This window comes from Schistocerca americana, chromosome 3 (assembly GCF_021461395.2).
Source record: "Schistocerca americana isolate TAMUIC-IGC-003095 chromosome 3, iqSchAmer2.1, whole genome shotgun sequence".
NCBI lineage: Eukaryota > Metazoa > Arthropoda > Insecta > Orthoptera > Acrididae > Schistocerca > Schistocerca americana.
The window spans coordinates 88,814,473-88,839,019 of record NC_060121.1 but is presented as its reverse complement, the minus strand read 5'-3'; positions in this window follow the sequence as shown (position 1 = coordinate 88,839,019).

The following is a 24,547-nucleotide window of genomic DNA, read 5'->3' as shown; positions in this document are numbered from 1 at the left end:
GGAGGAGGAAGATGATTTGGGTATGGTATGAAGTTCTGGAGGAAGAAACGTTTTGAGTGAGAAACGAAGAAGCAAACGCGAGAAGAAGAAACCAGAATCGATGACCGGTGGAGGTTATGTGTACATGGCTGGAACTCCCATCAGGGATAAGGATCCAAGCAGATATGCAGAAGCTATGCAGTCAGCAATTAAAACTCAGTGGCTGGAGGCCATTCGTGAAGAACTGAAGTCCCTGAAAGAGAATAATACTTGCAAATTAGTTCAGGGTCCGAGTAGTTTACGGATTTAGCAAAACCTGTGTCTCTTACAGAAGAAAACTGCAGAAAATAGTAAAGTTCGCTTCAAGAATCGACTTTTGGCTAAGGGACATGTACAAAGACAAGGAATTTGCGAACAGCAAACGTTCAGCCCCGTCGAGCGTTATGATACAATTCGAACTCTTGACAGCGGTTGCTGCAGAGAAATTTAAGTTCACAGTGAACAAAGCAACTAGAGCGATGAAACATCCTACAGTTCAAGGCTGGAATCAAGTAAACCGAATTTTTAGGTACTTTAAGAATACAGAGTCGAGTTCGTTCCATTCCACGCATTTATAAATCGCATTTCGCCTGTCGCTTTACTTTGTAACCCACCTGCAACAGCAGAAACAATTCGGCAGAAACAGCTCAGCTGGCGGCAGTCAGTTTGAAGCTCGAGAATTCGTCTTGCAGCTGCCTATTGGAGTTTGCATACTTGAAACTTAGCACTGTAAATACTTTAGGATAAAATAAGACCGCTCACCAAAAAGCAGAAGCGCTGAGTTGATAGGCGCAGACAAACGGGAGAAACTCGGCAGCTTTCCGATTTTACTTTCTCTGTTTTACTTGTTTTCTTCTAGCTCGCCAAAGGATAAAATCCGGAAGCTAGCAAGCTTTCACTCTCTTGTGTGCCTATCGACTAGCTGACGCTTCTACTTTTCGGTGAGTGGCTTCCTATAATCCTGAAATATTTTTTTACAAGAACGTTCCTGCAACACAAACTCAGTGTTGGATGATACGGCTTGTGGGCGCTCAACTGCGTGGTTATCAGCCCCGTACAACTACCCAATTTTTACACAGTCCAACCTCGCCGCTTTCTCGAATGATGATGAAATGGTTAGAACACTAACACCCAGTCTCCGGGCGGACAAAATCCCCAACCCACTGTTCGAGCATTGTAAAATAGTATGACGTGTAAAAAGTTCCAATATTTGCTACATATGATTCGCTTTGGGTACAACAGAAGTTAGCGGAGGCAGCTCTAAACTTCTGTAGTGCGTGTGCGGCGATTCTTTTTCTACAGAAGAAGTCAGAAAAGTATTTTCTTCTTAACTAAAGATCGTTCTGACATGAATGATTTTCCTCATCCAGGAAGACTGTCATGACGAACTGCGAGTATTTAAGAGTCGTGCTACATTTGCATTGAATAGGTGAGGATCAATGCTGGGAGTATGAGTACTGCATGCCCTAATTCAAAGCAACAAAAATCAAAGGGGATGACTTACTGCAATTTTGCTTGCTCATCTTAGCTCACTGAGCATTCCACTGTAACATTGTTACTGGTTAGCATTGCATGAATAATAGGGCTTTTTGTAGTACAAACCACTCGCCACGGGTGCGTCCATCGCAGCCCGTATTTATTGGCAACAACTTTGGACATTTTTCAGTTGCAATGTTTGAAAAGCGACCAACGAAACTTCACGTGTTATCGCTACACGCAGACAGACTGATGATTTCACAAATAAAACAGTCCAAAAATTTATTTGGGAAGAAACACGTCATGTACTTAGTCTTCTTATGTTATGCCCTCAAATGGTTAAGGAAATTCCTTTCAGGACTAAAATGCACTTCCAGCCTGATTTTTAAAACATCTTTAACTCAGACCCGCTACGTTTCGATGTGTGTGGAATCACGAAACTAGGCATTATCAGACTGTTTTAGATAATATGGGAGAATATTGAAAGGTGGCTACACTGAGTCACATCGCCAGAGATTGCGCCAAAGATTATTAATCCGCCGTCTCCACTGGGCACAGTAGCAGTTCAGAGGATGTGGAGGGCAGTCGTTCTGTTGGACGAGAGAGTAGACGATCTGAGTGTTGACTGAAATGTTGTAAAGTTCGGTTGGTGTAATGTATAGATGGAAGAAGATGCAATTGTCAGAATATATTTGAGAAAGGAGTCGGACTTTTGAGTTATGATGCTGATGTAGTGGAATATTTCCGTCAATATATAATGAGGTAAAAAGGAATTAGTTTTCTTTAATAACAATCCCTCTTGCTCACTGGTACAGTCAACAAAGTCTAGGGCTCGTGTTCATTTATTACGCTTTTAATTCTGGTTTCTGTGTGCAATTATAGTATTTCTGGTTCTTCAATTAGTTCATTGTAAATGGCGTTAAAATATTTGGTCGTATTGAGAAAGAACTATTACACACAAAACAGGTACACTTGTGCTTTGCTGTCTCGTAGCTTTTATAGTTGCAGGGGACTTAATCAATTGTGTTAATGCAAATTCCTTGTCATTATTTTTATTTTATGCAGCCAGATTGCGTGCTAATAATAATCAGGGCGAACCGGTTACGAGGTTTCGTAACCGGTCACACAGCTAGTAAAATTATTGCATTTATTCATTAATATTAGTCTTTCCTTCTTAATTAAGCCCCCATGCACGTGGCGACCGCTGCTTCGGATCGCCCCTTGGAATTCTTTTGATAGTAAAAACAGACAGTAGTATTGTTGTAGTAATTTGTAGTTTAGTAATTGTAGCCTATATTGCATGTGTAGATTTTGTAATTGAACATTTGTAGTTGTCTTTTCATTCTTCTAATGGTAGTTTTGTGGAATTTAATTTTTGATGTGTCGTATACGGATTTGACAATTTTGTGCAAGTGTGAAGGTTTTAATTGTTTGTTGATCGTGTTTGTCAGGAAGCATTTCGTGTGAACGGTATTGTTGGGGATAAGGTGTTATATTGTGTGTTATTTTCGTAAGTGACGAGTTTTGTATGTTTTGTAAATGATTACGCGATGGATGAAAAATGCAAGAATGATGGATAGTCAGAATAACGAAATTGTTAACACGGCGAACTCGCCAACACAGGGGAACAGTATGGTGAATAACGAAGTAGAAAACAATTTAATAAGCTGGGAAAATAGCCCGGAACCAGTTCATATTTTTCACTATCGGAAAATTTTCAGAATACGAGATTAACGATAGGAGATTCTGGAATAGTATCGAACACAGTTTTACGGGAAATGTTAGGGGCGAAAAGAATTTTGAACAAGATAATATGGAGCAGTTGATGAGTGCAATATTAAATTTGGAATCACAAATAGGAACAATTAAAACTGATATGGGAACAATGGAAACACAGTTAGGACCTGAATTTAAAACAGAGATGGGAACAATGGCAACACGGTTAGACTCACGAATAGCGACAAGTTTTGAAAACATGAAAGATGAATTAAAGAAAGAAATTAGAGAAGAAGTACAACCGATTTTGAATGCTCACAATAATAGATTAACTTCAATAGAAAATAGACAAAAGGAACAGGATAGAGGACAGGAAGAAAGAGATCGCTTGCTAGCACAAAAATTTTCAGAGTTAAATTTACAGCGTGCACGCGATAAGGAAGAAATATTTCATAGAATCGAGGAATCCGTACCAAATTACAGAATAAATAACCTAACACAACAATATGAACAGTTAATTACTAAATGTGTTAATACTGAAACCCGAGTGGCGACACTTACGGAAGGCGTAAATAAACAGAAAGAACAAATAGGTGACTTAACGAAAAGAGTTGATGAGATTTCAGATAATTTGACAAGTCTTAATCTAAATGGGGACAGAGATTCAGATGATACAGCTCCATTGCCATTTGCAGAAACAGAAGAGTACCAGAATATAAATAATCATGTTGAAAATCAGGGAAAATTTTATGAACGCGTTAAAAGGGAATTTGAGGCTTTACGAAACCAAGTTAAACAAATTGAAAGCAAAATTGTAGGAAAAGACAGTAGAAGAAATTTAGAATCACAAATAGCGGGGGGTTTTTGAAGAAAATAATTTATTTCATTTACGAGATGCAACAAGACAGCGCCAGGCGCGCGGACTTGACAATAATCGACATTCGGACTGGGATAGACGCGGTAAGTCTTTGTCGCCACGAGGCAAAAACTGACTATAAACACGTTTTAACTGTTCGGAAATTTAAGATCTTACGCAATTCTGATAATGACATACATCCGTGTTCGTGGTTACATGAATTTATGTACGCACTTCCGCCAAATTGGCCACTAAGTCAGAAACTGGAATTTATGTGTGTGATATTTAGAAAACGAACCGGCGACGCGCATACGCGCACTTATTAGAGATTGTAATAATTTAAACGATTTTTATCATGCATTTCTATCGGCATATTGGTCCGAAAACACGCAAGACAGAGTCAAACAGTCTTATTATGCAGCGTGATTTTAAACAGTCTGAGTTCCGCACTCCGGCAGAATACTTTGAAGACATGATTCGAAAGAATCATTTCCTTTCCAACCATTATAGCCCGACTGAATTAATTCGTACTTGTGTAACTAAGCTGCCACAATCGATAAGACATTTCTTTAGCCGGAAGATGTAAAGACGACATTGAAACTTTTAAGACTTAGCTACAGGAACCTGACTATGACAACGACGATGGAATTTCTTGTAATTTTTTCAGTAACGGTAATCACAATAGATTTTCAGAGAAAAGGGATAATGATCGGAACGGACGTTATAGCGGTAATTTTGAAAGTGACAGACAAAACAGACAAGAAAATAGATACAAGCCTTATGACAATGACACACGTTCTAACAGAAATTACACAGACAATTATAGTAACAAATTCTTACCGGAATGATCAATCATACGGAAACAGTAATCGGTATCTTCAAGACAGAAATTATTCATACAATAATAGTAATTCTTCCTACAGAAATAACCAGGGTAGTAGACCTAACAATTTCAGAACTGACAGTCGAAATTTCACAAGTAGTAGTCATGCAGACAGCCATGAAAATAGAAATTTTAATAACGGACACAATCAAGAATTTACATCTAACAGACAGGAAGGACCTAATTGGCATCCTCCACGTGACAGAAATTCAGAGAGACAAGTGCAAATCGTAGAAATTAATCCGCGAAGTGACGCAAATTATCAAAGACGTGACGCAAACAAACGACAATGACTTGTAGCTTCGGCTTCTGGCAGCAATACAGACGGTTCAGAAAGTAATGACACTACGACTTTACACTACGTACGCTTGGAAGACATGAGAGATTTTGCTATACGAAAAGGAAAATAATGTAGATGCATTTTTACATCCTGTTATTGAAGTATGTGTGATTAAGAATAAGTTCACTGCGGTTTTAGATTCTGGGAGCCCACTGAATGTTATTAGTGAATCAGTTTTTCGTATATGTGTAAGAACTATTGCTTGTCCTGTGTTACCTGTTTCTAAAACCACAGTTCGAGGAGATATTTCTGGAAAAAGTGTGGAAGTCAAACAACAGTCCAAATTCTATTTCATTTGTCAAGGATATGAATTTTCTGCTTATTTTATTATTGTTCCATTACTTAGTATACAAATTATATTAGATATGGAGTTTCTTTACACATATAAAGCAATTTTAAACTTTAAGGAAGGAAATGTGAACTTAACTGTTGCCGGAATGCCGAGATGTTTGAAATTTTGCGAGTGTGTAACGAAATCTGAATCAGACAAACTGTTTGTTTCTTTCTTCTGATGCTTCCGCTGAGTATTATGACGACAATGTGTTCATTCATGACAACGACAATGCATACAGAGACGCGATGGATGATATGTTTAATAGTGAAGAATTAATTAATGAAAAGGTTAACAAAGCTGAAGTGACAGACGACGTTGCAAGAAAAGAATTACACCAAATTTTGACTTCACATGCTACAGTATTTAGTCATCCCACAACATATTTATTTCATGTAAAAAAACACACCATTTCGGGAAAAAACGTACCCTGTTCCTTTGGCTTATAGAGACAAGGTTAAGAATGAACTTCAGTCCACATTAGATCAAGGCATTATTGAGCCAGCAGTCAGTCCTTGTACCAGCCCATTACATGTTCTTAAAACGGATGGGTCAATTCGTTTGGTTCTGGATTCCAGACAAATAATATCTTTCCTGAGACTGACCATCCACAACATTTAGATGAACTTCAACATTTCCATGGAATTAAAGTTTTATCCACAATTGATTTCCACGCAAGTTTTTGGCAAATTGAACTCCACCCTGATTGTAGAAAATACACTGCTTTTTATCCTTTGGCAACTTGTCAATTTCGGATATTACTGTTTGGACTTACTGTATCTTCAGTAGCATTCATTAGTGGTTTAAACAAAATTTTACCTGTTTATCTTCGTAACAATATTACTGCATATGTTGACGATATTCTTATTGTTAAACGTTCTTGGAGTGATCATATCTGAATTTAGGATTCATTATTACGTATTTTTGCAAGAGTTGGCATTGTAGTGAACTTGGAAAAAATCTAAATTTGGTCGTTCTCAGGTGAAATTTCTTGTACATATTATTTCAACAGAAGATATTCTTCCTGATCCAGAGAAACTAGACGCTATTCGTAATTATGCTGTTCCTACTACTAAAAATGATGTTCGTAGTTACCTTGGTGTCTAATTTTCTTAGACACTTTGTTAGATTGGACAATTTGGCCACACCTCGTTCATGTGAACTTTCTGGAAAGTATTCTAATTGGTGTTGGGATGATTAAGCGCAATTAGAATTTGAACAACTTCATGATGCTTTAGTTGTTGCTCCACTTCTTTCACACCCGGATTTTCCTAAAGATTTTTTTTTTTTTTTTTTTTTTTTTTTTTTTTGCCAACTGACTCATCATACAAAGGCCTAGGCACACACTATTTCAAGGGATAGAAGAAACCTGCGTCATAGTACAGGAAACTATTGCATTTGGGTCGTGTTCTCTCTAAATCAGAAAAGAACTTTGGCTATTGCTTGGGTTTCACAAAATTTCCCATCTTTTTGTATGGCAGACATACAAAGGTTTACACCGATCATCGAGCTCTGGAATTTCTGATGTCAACAAAATTAACACATGCAAGATTATCACGATGGGCACTGTATCTACAGAAAATTGCTTTTAGTATTTTTTATATCCAGGGTCCTAATATTATTGCTGATCCTTTATCACGTGCACCTTTGGGTTTGAAACAAAGTGCTGAGGAAGACTGCAAAGAAAATAATTGTCCGAGGTATATTCAAGGTGTTGCGTTTGAAAATTTCATTTCGTCTTCGCTCCAGGACATCGCTAAGGAGCAAAACAAGGATCCAATCTGGAAGGACATTAACACTTTCGCTGCGGCTGACGCTTATAAGCGTCACAACAAGCCACGAACCAGTGCGGCTGACGGTCATAAGCGTCCACGCTCACTGTCCGATTACTCAGTCCAGCTGCAGCGTCTAAACTTTTGTTTTGTGTGGTCAGTTATCGAACGTATATTGTTCGTAATGGCGGTTAATAGACCTTCCAATGTGAAAAGGAGCATGAAAAGTGTTTCGCTTACTAATTTCTACACATTCGGGCGTCCCCTGGGCGTCTATGATAAATGTAGACGGCTAATTCTCTCACATCAGGAGCAAGCATGCTACTAAATTGACGACCGCTATCAGAGTCTATCTTAAAAATGCGCATTTGAAGTAAATATAATTTCAAATGAACCCAGTTCCTTTTTTCCTTAAGAATATGCATTTTGGAATCCAAATTGTATTTTTGTTACATTATCAACAAATCACTAACATTTGAATGACGTCTGTGACCCCTACAGATGTCAGATAGCAAACAGACTTTGAAACATGACCACAATACAGTCGAAGCTTAAATGAAGTAATGCATCTAAGGTGTCATCATTAAGTCAGTATAGAACATGATCCTACAGATCTTACAAGGTCTTGACGTCAGCCTGTAGCTGAGGTGTGCTTAGGAGCGTCGGCTCCGAGCGGTACCTGTCGTTTCAGAGTGTCACCGCCCCTCACTCGAGCGGTAGCAGCCCGCACTCGCAATTGCCAGGCCGCACTGGAGAGTTGCACGCCTGCACCGATGCCGCAGCGAAAGTGTTAAGGGGAAGTCGAGGAGAAAGTTAAACGTAGCGATTATACAGTTTTATTTAGTTCATAATGATATTCTTTTTAAATGAAAATCGGTTGACACCTGTTTGGTTAGTTTGCATTCCTGATGAGTGGGTTAATAAATTGATTTGGTATACACACTTCAGCTATACACACTTTGGTCCCAGAAAATGCTTTCATAAATTACGAGGAAATTGCTACTTCAGTAATATGGAAAAACGTATTCGATTTGTTCTTCCTAAATGCAAATTATGTCAAAAGGCTATGCCGCCAACTACACTCCTGGAAATGGAAAAAAGAACACATTGACACCGGTGTGACAGACCCACCATACTTGCTCCGGACACTGCGAGAGGGCTGTACAAGCAATGATCACACGCACGTCACAGCGGACACACCAGGAACCGCGGTGTTGGCCGTCGAATGGCGCTAGCTGCGCAGCATTTGTGCACCGCCGCCGTCAGTGTCAGCCAGTTTGCCGTGGCATACGGAGCTCCATCGCAGTCTTTAACACTGGTAGCATGCCGCGACAGCGTGGACGTGAACCGTATGTGCAGTTGACGGACTTTGAGCGAGGGCGTATAGTGGGCATGCGGGAGGCCGGGTGGACGTACCGCCGAATTGCTCAACACGTGGGGCGTGAGGTCTCCACAGTACATCGATGTTGTCGCCAGTGGTCGGCGGAAGGTGCACGTGCCCGTCGACCTGGGACCGGACCGCAGCGACGCACGGATGCACGCCAAGACCGTAGGATCCTCCGCAGTGCCGTAGGGGACCGCACCGCCACTTCCCAGCAAATTAGGGACACTGTTGCTCCTGGGGTATCGGCGAGGACCATTCGCAACCGTCTCCATGAAGCTGGGCTACGGTCCCGCACACCGTTAGGCCGTCTTCCGCTCACGCCCCAGCATCGTGCAGCCCGCCTCCAGTGGTGTCGCGACAGGCGTGAATGGAGGGACGAATGGAGACGTGTCATCTTCAGCGATGAGAGTCGCTTCTGCCTTGGTGCCAATGATGGTCGTATGCGTGTTTGGCGCCGTGCAGGTGAGCGCCACAATCAGGACTGCATACGACCGAGGCACACAGGGCCAACACCCGGCATCATGGTGTGCGGAGCGATCTCCTACACTGGCCGTACACCACTGGTGATCGTCGAGGGGACACTGAATAGTGCACGGTACATCCAAACTGTCATCGAACCCATCGTTCTACCATTCCTAGACCGGCAAGGGAACTTGCTGTTCCAACAGGACAATGCACGTCCGCATGTATCCCGTGCCACCCAACGTGCTCTAGAAGGTGTAAGTCAACTACCCTGGCCAGCAAGATCTCTGGATCTGTCCCCCATTGAGCATGTTTGGGACTGGATGAAGCGTCGTCTCACGCGGTCTGCACGTCCAGCACGAACGCTGGTCCAACTGAGGCGCCAGGTGGAAATGGCATGGCAAGCCGTTCCACAGGACTACATCCAGCATCTCTACGATCGTCTCCATGGGAGAATAGCAGCCTGCATTGCTGCGAAAGGTGGATATACACTGTACTAGTGCCGACATTGTGCATGCTCTGTTGCCTGTGTCTATGTGCCTGTGGTTCTGTCAGTGTGATCATGTGATGTATCTGACCCCAGGAATGTGTCAATAAAGTTTCCCCTTCCTGGGACAATGAATTCACGGTGTTCTTATTTCAATTTCCAGGAGTGTATTTCTCACAGAGCACCGTTGTTTCGTATCATTCCAGCGAGATTAAAAAATGGCAGCAGTCGATTTGTTCGGTCCAGTGGTTCGTTCTACTAGTGGTTTTGCGTACATTATGGTAGTAGTGGAATTGACATCAAAATGTGTGTTTTACACCTTTACACGAAGCAACAAATGGTTCAAATGGCTCTGAGCACTCTGGGACTTAACTGCTGAGGTCATCAGTCCCCTAGAACTTAGAACTACTTAAACCTAACTAACCTAAGGACATCACACACATCCATGCCCGAGGCAGGATTCGAACCTGCGACCGTAGCGGTCGCGCGGTTCCAGACTGAAGCGCCTAGAACCGCTAGGCCACACTGGCCGGCACACGAAGAAACTGCTCGTTCAGTATCTAATGCTTTCATCAAACATTTTCTTAAAGAAGTGGGTCATGTTGATAAAGTTGTATCAGATAATGGATCACAGTTTAGCTCTAAAATTTGGCTTCGTACTCTATGGCATCGTAAGATTAAACGAATTTTCATTTCACGTTTTCACCCTCAATCTAACACATCAGAGATGGATGAAGGAAATTAATATATTTTACGTCTTTATTGTCGTCATAATCACAGAACGTGGGATCAGTATCTTCATATTTTTCAAAACAACCTGAACGAACTCCCCAATGATTCAACTTTACCGCCTATATTGATATTAAAAAATAAACCACCGACAAACCATATTTCTTAAATCGTTCCTTTTCCCCTTCAGGAGACTGCGGCATTCTGAAGTTGTCTAACTGGCTCTATAAAATGTTGCATCTGTGGCTGCTAGAAGAGAAAAATAATCTAAACGTTGTGGTCGTTTAAAAACATTGTTAGTTGGTCAAAAGGTGTTAAGTGTCAACGTTTGTCTCCCAAAGGGAAAGGCTTGTGTCGCAGATTTTTTCTTCTTTATAACGGTCCATATAGAGTTCGCAAAATTATTCATTATAACACTGTTGAAGTATAAACTCCTAAATCACGGCGCATCACGTATCTAACGTTAAAATTAATGTGGAATGACGCACTTTTGAGAAAATTAAGTTACACGTAAACACGCAGAGAACAGAGGGATACCGCGCCGTGTTCTAGCGGCAGCACATACACAAAGCAACAATCAGTCCGCGCGCCGCACAAGGGAACCATTGACCGCGAACAGTTACTTCCTACGTCACGCCTACTTACAGCTGACCCAGCACTCAGTGCAAATGCACTGACAGCCGTAAATAAATACACGGCATATTTCTCCGGTTAAATTCAGTATCAAGCTATAGTGACTTGATAACATACGTTATTAATGTTCAGTTTTTCCAGGATACAGTTGTGTAAAATCTTTAAGAACTACAGGTAATTCTCTGCGTGTCCGACATTAAGAAGACTTTGCTATCGAGAAAATTTCAGGAAGAATGTAATTTCGAGGAAGAAAGTAATAAACTAAATGGTAACTATTAATTGAGTTTATTTTTCAGTTAATATATTTCTACTTAGGTATGTACTTTATACATAATTTTCTGCTCGCGATTATGTGATTTATACTTTGTTTTAAATTTTGTGCTCTATGTATTTACTTGGGAAGTGACATGCTTGCGTACATTTGCTGATTTTGACAATGGTTTATTAATGAACAGGGTTGTTACTTGCTTATATTATGCATCGCTTGGCTGCTATGCTTATTCACTGATGCTTATTTTTAATATGTGCCTGCTGTGCCTACTTTAATTATACATCACCCGATTAGTTGCGCTGATATGGCTATGTATGTAAGCTATACTTTGTGATTTATCTGCTTACGCCTTCATGTTTACTTATTAAGATTACATATGAACATTTATTTGCTTACACTGATATGATGCCAATGACTTATGTGAGACATATACTTGCTGCTTTGCGTACTGATTGCACATTTACACATTTCTGTTTTGTTGTCATAACTACTCTTTATTTTAGTATATAGAAATGCTTATATACTGTGCACGAACAGAGTTTAGGTTACACTATGATATTAATTATAGATCGTTCGCTTGGGAGAGCCTCATTGTAGGGATTGTGCTGCATCCACTTGTTGACATTCTGTTCTCCATTGGTATAGTTACTCGCTATTTCATGTTTTGCCTACACTCAGTGCTTTACATTTTAAGATAAGAAAATGAACTGCTATAATTCTACGAACTACATGGGTACTTAAACTTCATTGAAGTCACATGAACTGGAGGTTTTATGGAAGCTGTATAAATTATTATAGGAAGGAAGCTGTTGACATGAAATACCAACACTAGCTTTAGACTATTGACATTACACTGCATTCTTCGTGATCAACTGAAATAAGTGACGCTTGACACAAGGAAATATTCCACATGTCTGCTTCTGTTTTGCCATAATTCTTGAAGTGGTGTACACATTGTGAAATATTACGGTTTATTCATTCAAATTCTGATGTGATCATTAACACTGTATACTCACACCTATTTACTAAAAGATATTCAAACTAAAGGCTGTTAGAGGTCATGTATGCATTTCTTTTTTTTATGATGGACAAGGTAATCAAAATATATTTTATAATTTATAATGAGTAGAAGATTTGGCTCAGGTGGATTGCACAGAGGTTGTGTGTAGACATTGCTTCTTCGGATTGTATGGGATTATGAACTGAAGTTTGTACTAGGATTCTATCTGTACCCGTTCGAGTAGACAGACTAGAGGAAAGAGTTGTTATGGAAGTGAAATGATATTGGTGATAAGCTTTATATGTATTGACATATTGAAGAGTTATTATTGAAGTATTGAGATTGTTTTATGCTGATTATTGGAGTTTTGTTGGATATGAGGTAAGGTAAGTGAGGAGCATATTTTTTGTTGGTTTATATAGAACAAGAAGGATGAAGATGGCAGACTAGAACACTCCAGTGGAAGGAAGGTTGTCCGCACACACACGCGCACACACACACACACACACACACACACACACACACACACACACACACACACAGTTAAATCGGTAAGTACCATTTTCTTCTCCCTTAAATCGGTAAGTAGTGTGTGTGTGTGTGTGTGTGTGTGTGTGTGTGTGTGTGTGTGTGTGTGTGTGTTTTCTAGTCGATCTGAGAGTCGACTGAAATGTACTGGAAGAAGATGCAATTGTCAGAATATATTTGAGAAAGGAGTTGAACTTTTGATTTATGATGCTGGTGTAATGGAATATTTCCGTCAATATATAATGAGGTAAAAAGAAATTCGTTTTCTTTAATAACAATCCCTCTTACTCACTGGTACAGTCAACAAATTATATGGCTCGTGTTCATTTATTACACTTTTAATTCTGGTTTCTGTGTGCAATTATTGTATTTCTGGTTCTTCAATTAGTTCATTGTAAATGGTGTTTAAAATATTTTGTCACATTGAGAAAGAACCGAGCTAGACACATGTGTGTTGAGTCACACTACCACACACAACAGTTACACTTGTGCTTTGTTGTTTCGTAGCTTTTACAGTTGCAGAGGACTTAATTGTGTTAATGCAAATTCCTTCTCATTTTTATTTTATGCAGCCAGATTGCGTGCTAATAATAATCAGGGTGAACCGGTTACGAGGTTTCGTAACCGGTCACACAGCTAGGAAAATTATTGCATTTATTCATTAATATTAGTCTTGTTTTTAATTAAGCCCCCATGCAATATATTGTGATGATTCATTTCCTTCTGATGTTTACTATTTTTTTTCCTTCAAAAGACTAAAGGAAAACGCTATTAAGATATGCACTGTGGTCATAAAAATGAAATGCAGTGTACCACAATAACCCTAAGACGAATGCGTATTTAAATAAAAATAAAGTAGAATGTGCCTGTATCAACACGAATTACCCACTTTGGACTTCAAAAGCGTGTGTGCACTTGCTGCCATGGGTCACTCAAGTAGTATGAAAACGTGGCCATTTTCATAAACGAAAAGGTTCCGTTATTGAGTTCCAATTTGGCTGGCAGTAGCTGTATCACAGAACAGCTAAAAATATGGCTTCCTCTGAGGCTGAAACAACACACCAAAGAAATCTTCATTTTACAGGCTATACACCACAGAGCTCGCAAAGCATTACACCATTTTCTTCTCCCTTATTGCCCTAGTGGTGCGTAGGACAAGTAAATCGCAAAGTAAAGCTTTTCTTGGTCTCAAAACCATAAATTGATAGCCTTATTTCACACCATAAGTAAAAATTTCTCAGCTTTTTCAATGGAAATTATACAAATATATCATGTAAATTTAGCAGAATAATTCTGTGTCATCCAGTAAGTAACTCGTCAGTCACGGAGTTGCTCAACATATTCTGCGTTGTTGACATGATTCACTTACACCACTAGTATGAAGCATATGGCCAACGTGTTCCTGGAGCAGGCTGGTAAGTGACCACAACTTTTGTTCCGAAGACGCAGCTGCCGAGGGCTGGACACCCATAGGTTATGTGAATGATAAGGTTTGGAGACTAACTTTCCCAGCGGTCCTTTGTCATCTGACAGATTAATTGTTCTGCCGGACGTCCGCGCCGTCCCAGCTCGATATTTCACCGCCGTAACTGTACGTCCTCACTAGGAGTTACCTGACGTGGCGTCAAAGCATCGTGTTGGGAAGATGCAGACCACTGGCAGGACACTCGATCTCATCAAGATGGAACATAGTTACTAAAAACGATCAGATGCACAGACTGCAAACTGAACCAAGAACTAAATCAAGAACTGTCAATTATTTGTGTGTGTCTTAAGCCTATTTAAAATTAAAAAGGTCATTCACCACATGATTCACATATCTGGAGCATCTCTAGTGGCTGTACTGTTTTCAGTGGTTTTGCTGTAAACGTTATGAGCAGGCAGTACATCTCTATTATAGTTATAGACTCAGGAAATACGTACTTCAGATCACAGTCATTGTAACTGTTCCCGAAACATAACCACACTAATAAAGAGACAACAATACAGAACTGATAAGACATGAGCACACCTGGGGAGACTTCGTAAACTATGATCAAGTTCCAAATCAAGACAAGCCGCTGTTGAGAAAACCCTACGCAGTAGCAAAATGTAGGCTCCAAAATCTCTTTGAAGTGAAATGAGCAAATGCATCCAGTCCCCGTTCGATTCTAGCTTTTGCAAACCCTGAAAGCTAAGTAGTTATCAGTAGGCGCAACATGAAACTCTAAACGCTGACGGAAATGTAAGAAGTCATCCTCAAGCAAAATTGCCATTCGGTCTATCAATAGTGACAGAACGACATGTATCATCTACTCGCCGTGATTACAGTAATTGTCAAAGCGAAAAGTGCTTTTCAACATACAGTACACTTAAGACAGAGAAATAAGTTCAACAAGCTGAGCGTTGTACTGTGATTCCAAGCTGCACCTACGCACAACGTTATTAATTTAGCCCGACGTTTTCATGTGAGCGACGCCTCTGGACTACAACAGTATTCGTATTATAGCTACCAAGTTGTAACGAGACAGCATAAATGGGCAGACGGTTGTAAAATTGGCCGAGACTATCCGTATACTGCTGGTTTATAACGCTTAACTACCATTATATCTGATTATTGCCCATACTTCAATTTTTCCTCTGATGGAATTGCTCAATAGTGGGTGAACAGTGTCAACAAACCCTCGCCCTTCATACAACACAGACACATGTGCCAATGAATTGCAGCAAAATGTATCTTTGTACTTTTCTGCCAAAGACTTAATTCCTATCGGAGCAGACTGTCACCCCGTCGTCGAGGCGAAAACACACTATCGTTCACACCCACTCCCTCCACCACCCACCACTTTCACTGTGGATGTTTCATAACTTACGACAATCAACGCAGATTTATACCTATAGGGTGATTCCTTGATACAAATCTTCAGGGATGATGGCGAAGAGTAACTGCATTCATTTGAGATATGGGACCCTGGTGTGGAAACGACAATGTCATTAGTCATACGCAAAAAGCGTTGTGATACCTATCGCTGGACCTTTGCTACTGCAAGCTCTTTGCCTTCCAAATTTTTCGGACGCAGTAACAGTAAACATGGGCTCCGATGTCAGCACTATGACCACTTGCTCATCTTTGCTACTGTGGAAATCCTTGCAGTAGCTCTTCAGGTATGCACTTGACTTCCCATGTTGATAAGACTTTTTCCTTATTTTGGTATGTAATACATACTCTCAAAATATGAAAGTTAAGAGGTTGCAATAGAAAAGGTTCAGTCTCAGAGGTATAAGAAAGATTTTCGCTTATAACTCTCGACTCTTGTTTCCCGACTAGAGTCCCTTATTTCAGATTCATACAATTACTTTTCTCCATCATCCCTGAAAATTTGTACACTCGTCACGGAATCATGCTGTAGGCCTGTATTTGAAACCGCATCATCACAAGAAAGAAACGCAGTTTCTCTTCGAGATTCGAGTCTACAATGGCGTTCCCAACAGCCTTCACCTGCTGGCATCCTGAGGAGCTTTCCAACCTTGGTCAGCAATAAGCTCTCCCTTATTCCATCATCCAGTAACTGCAGGAAGATGTTCTGATTATGTAAAGTAGGTAACTGTTTGCCATCCCAGTGAAGTCAACATTTGATACCTAGTTTTGTAAATTAGCTTTTGTAGTTTCCACACCCTCTTTCGTACAAAACGTTGAACCGAGGACTGACTTGTACGAAACTCATCAGTATTCTATGCTAGTCCCTCAATGGCTGCTTCTAGAATAAACGCTGGATCTCTCACACTTAACTGACAACTATTTGTTTATTGTGGAGCAATGAAATTTTCCGCATAGTAGTTTTACTAGTTTCAGGTTGTATGTTCTCGATCTAAGGTGGGAAGTAATCCTCTAAGTGTGTGAAATTTTCAGTACGACAAGAAGAGAAGACGTTTTGTAATGGCCCATAAGCTGATGGCGTTGGCATGGAAAAAATATTTAGCAAGTCTCTTTACTTCCGCAACTATTCCGATGCGCGTCTTTTCCTCTTTATTAGATAGTTTTTTGTCCGTTCCATCCAATGGACCAGGCCAGCCTGGCTCTGTCGCTGTAAGAAATTTCTATCTTCATTTCTTTTCATGAATTTAAGTGCATCGGCGTATGCAATGTCAAAGCATCTAACATGTCTAACTCTTATCGGCGCTGTTCAAGTACGTTATGAATTTCTTGTACATTTTTTTTCTCTCCTTGGAACTCCCTCCAGCATTAGTGCAGGCTCCTAGTTTCATCATACAATAAGGCAAAGATTTCGTAGCTATACACACCTTTACGCCAAGGACAACATATTAGTGAATTGTGAGATTTGCATTTTCAGTGACAGGTAAATTCAGTCACGGATATTACAAAATAATACTGTCAGAACTTTTTCAGCAGTGGGCAGTTCTGAGCATTACATTGAAATCCACACTTTTTCGGAACAACCACTCAATAGGCCGTTTTCCTGTGTTGAACGTATGGTTCGGATTGTTGTTAATATGAATGATGAAAATATTTAAATAGCATTTACAGTCAATATTCTCACAAAATATTGAATTTTTATTTAATTGAAGCTTAAAAATCATTAAATATCACGATCTGGCTACGTGATCAAAACGCTGTTACTGGCTCATGATCAGAAAACGTCACTGACTAGTAGTAACACGAAGTTATGTTCTTGTTACAGGTGCGTTAGCAGACGTAACTAGATTTTTACGTACTTTTTCTGGCAACAGTTTAGCTAGTTATTAACGGAAAACGCAATTACAACTTTCAAGTAACAGTACAAAGTGGAAGCCTCGCGAAAGTTGATGCATTTATGTTCCACCCATTTGGAGCGGCAGTATGTACAACGAGCGACATTCTTTTCCCTGCTCCCTGCAGCATCATTAAACTCTCTCAATACTAAGCAACTGTAGAACTTTTACAAATGGATCTGTATATTATAACTAGATTGTCGACTTTGTCAATTACGATCTAAAGCAAAATTATCCTTGGCAACCATGATTTCCTCTCTGGACGACACTCAGCAGTCATAGGCATCCAGAAATCGTTCCATAGCGCAACGGATAGTACATATGACTGCACACAAAGTGGTCACAAGTTCGAATTCAGGAATGGTTGATTGGTTAGTTGGTTTAAGGGGCGGAGGCACCAAACTACGAGATCATCGGTCCTTTGTTACTAATAAAACAATGCCTGAAGTGTGAGAATAAAACAGACGCGACACATAACACAAAACGGAAAGAACGGAAAGAACGGAAAAACCACAAGAACAAAGGAAAAGAAACTAACACTAAAAGGAACAAAAGAGAAGAAGAAAACAGACAAACAGAAGACAGTAAAACAAGAAAGCAGATTACAGTGGCAGGCCGACCACGAAAACAAAAAGGAATAGCCAGCCACTCAGCAACACATTAAAACCTTGGGTGGAGGACATGTGTCAATACTTAGATCAAATGATAAAACCTACCCTCACGAATAAATCGTAAAACTAAATCAGCCAACAAGGCGTTGTCAGATAAAATGAGTGGCAACGGGTCCGGTAACCCAAGATTTCGACGCTGGGCAGTCAAAATGGGACAGTGCACCAGAATATGGGCCACAGTCAACCGGGCGCCGCACCGACACCTAAGGCGGATCTTCACGGCGCAAGAGGTAACCGTGGGTCGCCCAAGCGTGGCCAATGCGGAGCCGGCAGAGGGCAACTGATTCCTTGTGAGAGACCAGCATGGAGGACTTCCACACATTCATAGTCTCAAGGACACACAGTTTGTTGTGTGTATTGTTAGCCATTCCATCTCCGAAAGCAGAAAAACCCTGCAGCGTAAGTCACAAGGCAGGTCAGGTTCAGAGATACCCACCCCCAGAAGTGGTTTCCGCGTAGCCTGTTAGGCCAGCCTGTCGGCAAGTTCGTTGCCTGGGATTCCGACGTGTTCTGGGGTCCTGCCGCGCGGGATTAACCGAGCGGTCTGGCGCTAGTCATGGACTGTGCAACTGGTCCCAGCGGTGGTTCGAGTCCTCCTTCGAGCATGAGTGTGTGTGTTTGTCCTTAGGATAATTTAGGTTAAGTAGTGTGTAAGCTTAGGGACTGATGACCTTAGCAGTTAAGTCCCATAAGATTTAACACACATTTGAACTTTTTTTTTGTTCTGAGGTCCACACAAACACTGCTGAACGACGGGACTGGTCCAGAGCATAAATGGACTCCTGTATGGTCGCCACCAAAAGATGGCGAGGATAGCTCTGGCAGGTATCTTGTAGGCTGCTCAAGGAGTCAGTACACAGAAGAAACGATTCCTCAGGGCACGAACTGATATACTGAAGTGCATGAGATATGGCCACCAGCTCGACAGTGAATACACTGCAGCCATTGGGCAAGGAATGCTGCTAAAAATGACGTCTGTGGACAATGGCAAAACCGACATTAGATCAGCCATCGAGCCCTAGGTATTAACCACTCCAGAGCCCCAGAACACTTCAAGAATCGAGAGGAAGTAACAGCAGATAGCCACAGGGTTAACGGAGTCCTTAGGACCATGCAAAATGTCCAGGCGAAGCTTCGGCCTACAGCTACACCACAGAGGTGTAACATGAATGGACCTCGAGGAGATGTGGTGAAGGGAAGGACTCCGGTTCAGACAGAAGTGATCGCATGCGATCCACAATCGTTAGCCCTTCACAGGGCCGCCTTTCCAGGATGTGAATCGCCATGGCTGGGAAAAGAAGACGGTAATAAAAATTTTCAGGATAGCTATGAATGTGTGCAACGTAACTGGCGAGCAGTTGTGCACGTCTGATTTTCAATGGAGGGACTCCAGCTTCCACCAGTACACTTGTCACCGGACTCGTCCTAAAAGCTCCTGTCGCTAGTGTAAGTCCGCAATGGTGCAATGGGTCCACCAAACAATGCCGAGGGCGTCGCCGCACCATAAGTTCCACTCCCATCGTCAAGGTGGGATTTAACAAAGACTCTATAGAACTGTTGCAGTGTGGAGCTATTTGCAACCCAGTTGGTGTTGCTCAGGCAGCGGAGCGCATTGAAGTGCAGCCTAAACTTCCGCTTAAGCTGACTAAGATGAGGAAGCCAAATCAAATAAGCGTCGAAAACCAAATCTATGAATCGATATGCCTTCACTACAGTGAGTGGATCGTCATTAAGGTAAAGTGGTAGCTCCAGATGAACGGTTCTAAGGCAACAGAAATGCACAATACGTGGTCATGGCGGAAAACTAAGCCATGGGCTAGAGCCAATGACTGCACCTTGTGGATTGCTCCCTGGAGGCGCCGCTCGGCAACAACAGTACTGGAGCAGCAGTACGAAATGCAGAAGTTGTCGGCATAAAGAGGAGGTGAGAGGATCTGACAACTGCTGCTAGACTTAATAGTCACTAAAAATAGACATTCAAAGCAGAGCCCTGTGGGACTCCATTCTCCTGGATAGGGTGAAATTATGGGAGTCATCAATTTGGACACTGGCAGTACGGAGCGACAAGAAGTTTTGGATAAAAATCGGGAGCGGTCCCCAGGGATCCCACTCATGCAATGTGGCAAAGATATGATTTCTCCAGGTTGTGCTGTATGCTTCATGCAAATCAAGAAAGACAGCAACCAGATGTTTGCGTCTGTAAAAGGCTGTTCAGATGGCAGTCTCGAGGGACACAAGATAATCAGTGGTAGAGTGAGACTGGCGGAAACCGCCCTGACATGGAGCCAGTAGGCCACGTAACTCCAAGACATAACCCAAGCACTGACGCACGATACGTTCCAGCAGCTTACAAAGAAAGTTGGTGAGGCTTATGGACCGATAGCTACCCACACCAAGTGGGTTTTTACCGTGTTTGAAAACTGGAAAGATTGTGCTCCCCCGCCATTGCGATGGAAAAACGCCAGCGCATCATATTCGGTTGATGAGGAGGATATGTCCCTTGTAGTCAGATGAGAGATGTTTAATCATCTGGCTGTGGATCCTATCAGGCCCAGAAACTGAGTCGGGGCAATCTGCAAGGGCAGTGAGAGCAGCTCCCACTCTGTAAATGGGGCGTTATAGGATTCACTGTGGCGTGAAGTGATTCAGACCACTTTCCCTTCCAGCCACCGTTTGAGTGTGCGAAAGGCTGGGGGGGGGGGGGGGGGGGGTAATCCTCTGACACGGAGGATGGAGCAAAGTTCTCGGCAATAGCGTTTGCGTCGGAAAATAACACGTCACTTATGTTAACACCAGGAACACCTGTTGGGGTCTGCTACCCAGTAACACACTTTATCTTTGCCCATACGTGGGAAGGTGACGTATGGCACGAAATGGTCGACACGTACCTCTCCCAACACTCCTGCTTCCGTCATTTGGTAAGTTAGCGAATGCCGGCACGGAGCTGTTTAATGGCTATGAGGTGCTCCAGGGAAGGGTGCTGCTTATGCCGCTGTAGGGCTCGCCGACGCTCCTTAATTGCTTCAGCGACTTCCGGCGACCACCAAGGGACGGCCCTACGCTGGGGCACCGTAAAGAGCGAGGGATCGCGTTTTCAGCTGCAGAAACAATTGTTGTAGTCACCTTCTCAACCATTACTTCAATGTTACCGTGTGGGGTAGATTCAACGGTGACAGCAGAAGTGAAAATTTCCCACTCCGCCTTGTTTAAAGCCCATATGGGCAGGCGCCCATGGGCCTGACGCAGAGGCAGTGACAGAAACATGGGGAAATGGTCAATATCACACAGGTCGTCATGTGCTCTCCAGTGGATAGATGGAAGAAGTCCTGGGTTGGAAACTGATAAATCAACGGCCGAGTAACTATCATGAGGCACACTGAAATGTGTGGGGGCACCTGTATTTAAGAGGCAGAGGTCGAGTTGTGACAGTAAATTTTCGACATCTCTGCCTCGCTCAGTAAGCAAGATGCCACCCCACAAGGGTTTATGGGCGTTAAAATGTCCCCAAAAGTAGGTAAGGCTTACACAGTTCATCGATCAGTGCGTCTAATACATTCAGTGGCGCTACACCAGCTGGAGGAAGACACACACATTGCCAACAGTTATTTTCTGCGTCGTCCTTTTCTGACAGCCACAGCTTCAAGAGGGGTTTCCAAGGGCACAGTCTCACTACAGACCGAGTTTAGGACATAAACGCTAACTCCACCTGACACTATTACAGTCGCTACGGTTACTGTAATGTCCCTTATAGTCGCTGAGGGCAAGGGTCCACATTGCTGGGAACCAGGTTTCCTGGAGGGCAATGCAGATAGCAGGTGTAAAGCTTAACAGTTGCCATAGCTCAGCCAGGCGGCGGAAAATACCGTCCCAATTCCACTGGAGGATGACATCGTGAAACTGGGAAGGCATGGAACATTCAATGAGGCAGTTTACACCTCAGAGTCACCTGCTGCCACCGACTTATTGCCTGTGCAGTCTATATCCAATGTGTCTGAGGATGGGGGTGGAGATTCTGGGGTCTGCTGAGGACCTAGATCTCTTAACACCCTCAGACACAGAGCTTGCAGGTAACAGTAGTGTGGGTGCAAGCGCAATTTCCTTGGTCTTAGGGGTCTTTTTTTGGATTTCTCTCGCTGCTCCTTGGGTTGCTCTGGCTGGGAGGGCTTCACTGGCTCAGTCTCCACTACTAAGGATGAGCGTGAGGCCTTACAACCAGCTACTTTTGAACTTTTCAGCCAGTGGCAGGTGTCATCTTTCCCACTAGCAGAAACATGGGAAGGAAGTGGCCCAAGGAACCCCATCCTGGCGAGAGGTGCCGAAGAAGACTTACACTTCCCTTGCTTGTCAGTGGGGACACGTCACCGATGGTAGGGGGAGGGGGGGCATTGCTCCTGAAGTAGGTGGTGTGGGAGAAATGAGGAGGAAAATGCCCCCGACCAACAAGGAGGCAGGCGTAGTCTTCCGGCTCTGAGGTGACTGGGGTTGGCAGAGCTGATGGTGCCAGAACTGTAGTAGTGGCGGCGTAAGACGATGTCATACGTACAGGATGCAGGTGTTCAGATTTTCTCTTAGCCTAAGTGTAGGTCAGTTCGTCCATGATCTTACTCCACGATTTTCCTTTCTTTCTGGAGAATCCTGCAGTCTGGAGAGCAACGCAAATGGTGATCTCCGCAGTTGACACAGATGGGAGGCAGGGCACATTTAGTATTGGAATGTGATGGGCGTCCACAATCTCGACATGCGACACTGGAAGTGCAGCTGGAAGTCGTATGGCCGAACATCCAGCACAAAGCACAGCATTGGGGGAGGGATATAGGGCTTTACATCACAGCAGTAGGCCATCAACTTGTCCTTCTCGGGCAATGTATCACCCTCAAAGGCCAAGATGAAGACTCCAGTGGCTACCTGATCATCCCTCTGACCCCAGTGGACATGCCAGAGGAAATGTACTCCTCTCCACTCTAAATTAGCACACAACTGATCGTCAGACTGCAAAAGACAGTCCCCGTTAAATGTGATACCCTGGACCATATTTAAGCTCTGATGGGTTGGTTATAGAAACATCTCCCAGCTTGTCACAAGCGAGTAACGACAATGACTGGGCAGAGGATGCTGTTTTCATCAAGACTGACCCAGATCTCTTTTTCGACAAGCCCTTCGACCCCCTGCCCCCAAACTTGTCCTCTAAATGCTCAACAAAAAACTGAGGCTTCATCATGAAAGATTGCCCATCAGCTGTCTAACATACAAGGTACTGGGGTGATTAAGATCTGCTGCCACCCTTAGCCTGACATTCCTCCCCTGGTGTGGCCAGGGAGGTGAATGATTTTGGGTCGTTCTTCTGGGTGTTGAATTGAGCTTGTGAATGCTTAGGGATGCTGGTGTTTCACCACCAGCAAGATATGATGGACTACACTTCATGTGTCATCCGCCCTGATGCCACCCACTCCAACCAGGGGTCCTCCCGCGAACGCCACCTAGCCACAGCAAAGGCCACCTGGCAGGACGCCCATTGCTGGGAGTCCTGATGTCCCAGGGGGTGGGTATCTACACAGTGGCATACGTGGGGAGTTAACGACACAGGCATCAGCAGAGCAATTCCTGTGTGATCAGGGGGCTACAACCAACAGGGTACATGGCGGCCCCACCACAACAGACTGGCTACTGTACAAAGAAGTCCATGGTCATTGTCGACGCAGAAAGCGACACTGCATAGTGCATGGTGGAAAACGGACCCAGGAAGGTGTCCTCGCGCAAGAGATGGAGAATGGGCGACAACTGAAATGCGATGACGAGAAAGTGGGCTAAAGATCTCAATGCACGAGGGACACGATGCACCATGTAAGGTGTCCTTCCCCAATTGGCTTCGGGAAAATTCTGAAAAATGGAGGCCAAACCATACAGGGGACGATCACATAACGCCTGAAACGTGTGAGACTCCCTTTAGTCGCCTCTTACGACAGGCAGAAATACCTCAGGCCTATTCTAGCCCCCAGACCCGCAGCAGGGGGGGGGAGTGGGGGTCAGGAACGGTCATATTTTCAAAAGTTTTACACGAAAAACCACAACAGCGTTAGCAAGAACTGATTGTAGCAATATTTTAGATTGTGGGATATTCTATATATAGTATCACATTGGTCTTAGACAACGGAGGATAAGTGCAATTACTCTGCGAACAAATAATTCGGTTTGGTTGGAAAGCCTCGCTAATAGTGAAGATATTACCATGCGCCCACAGCGC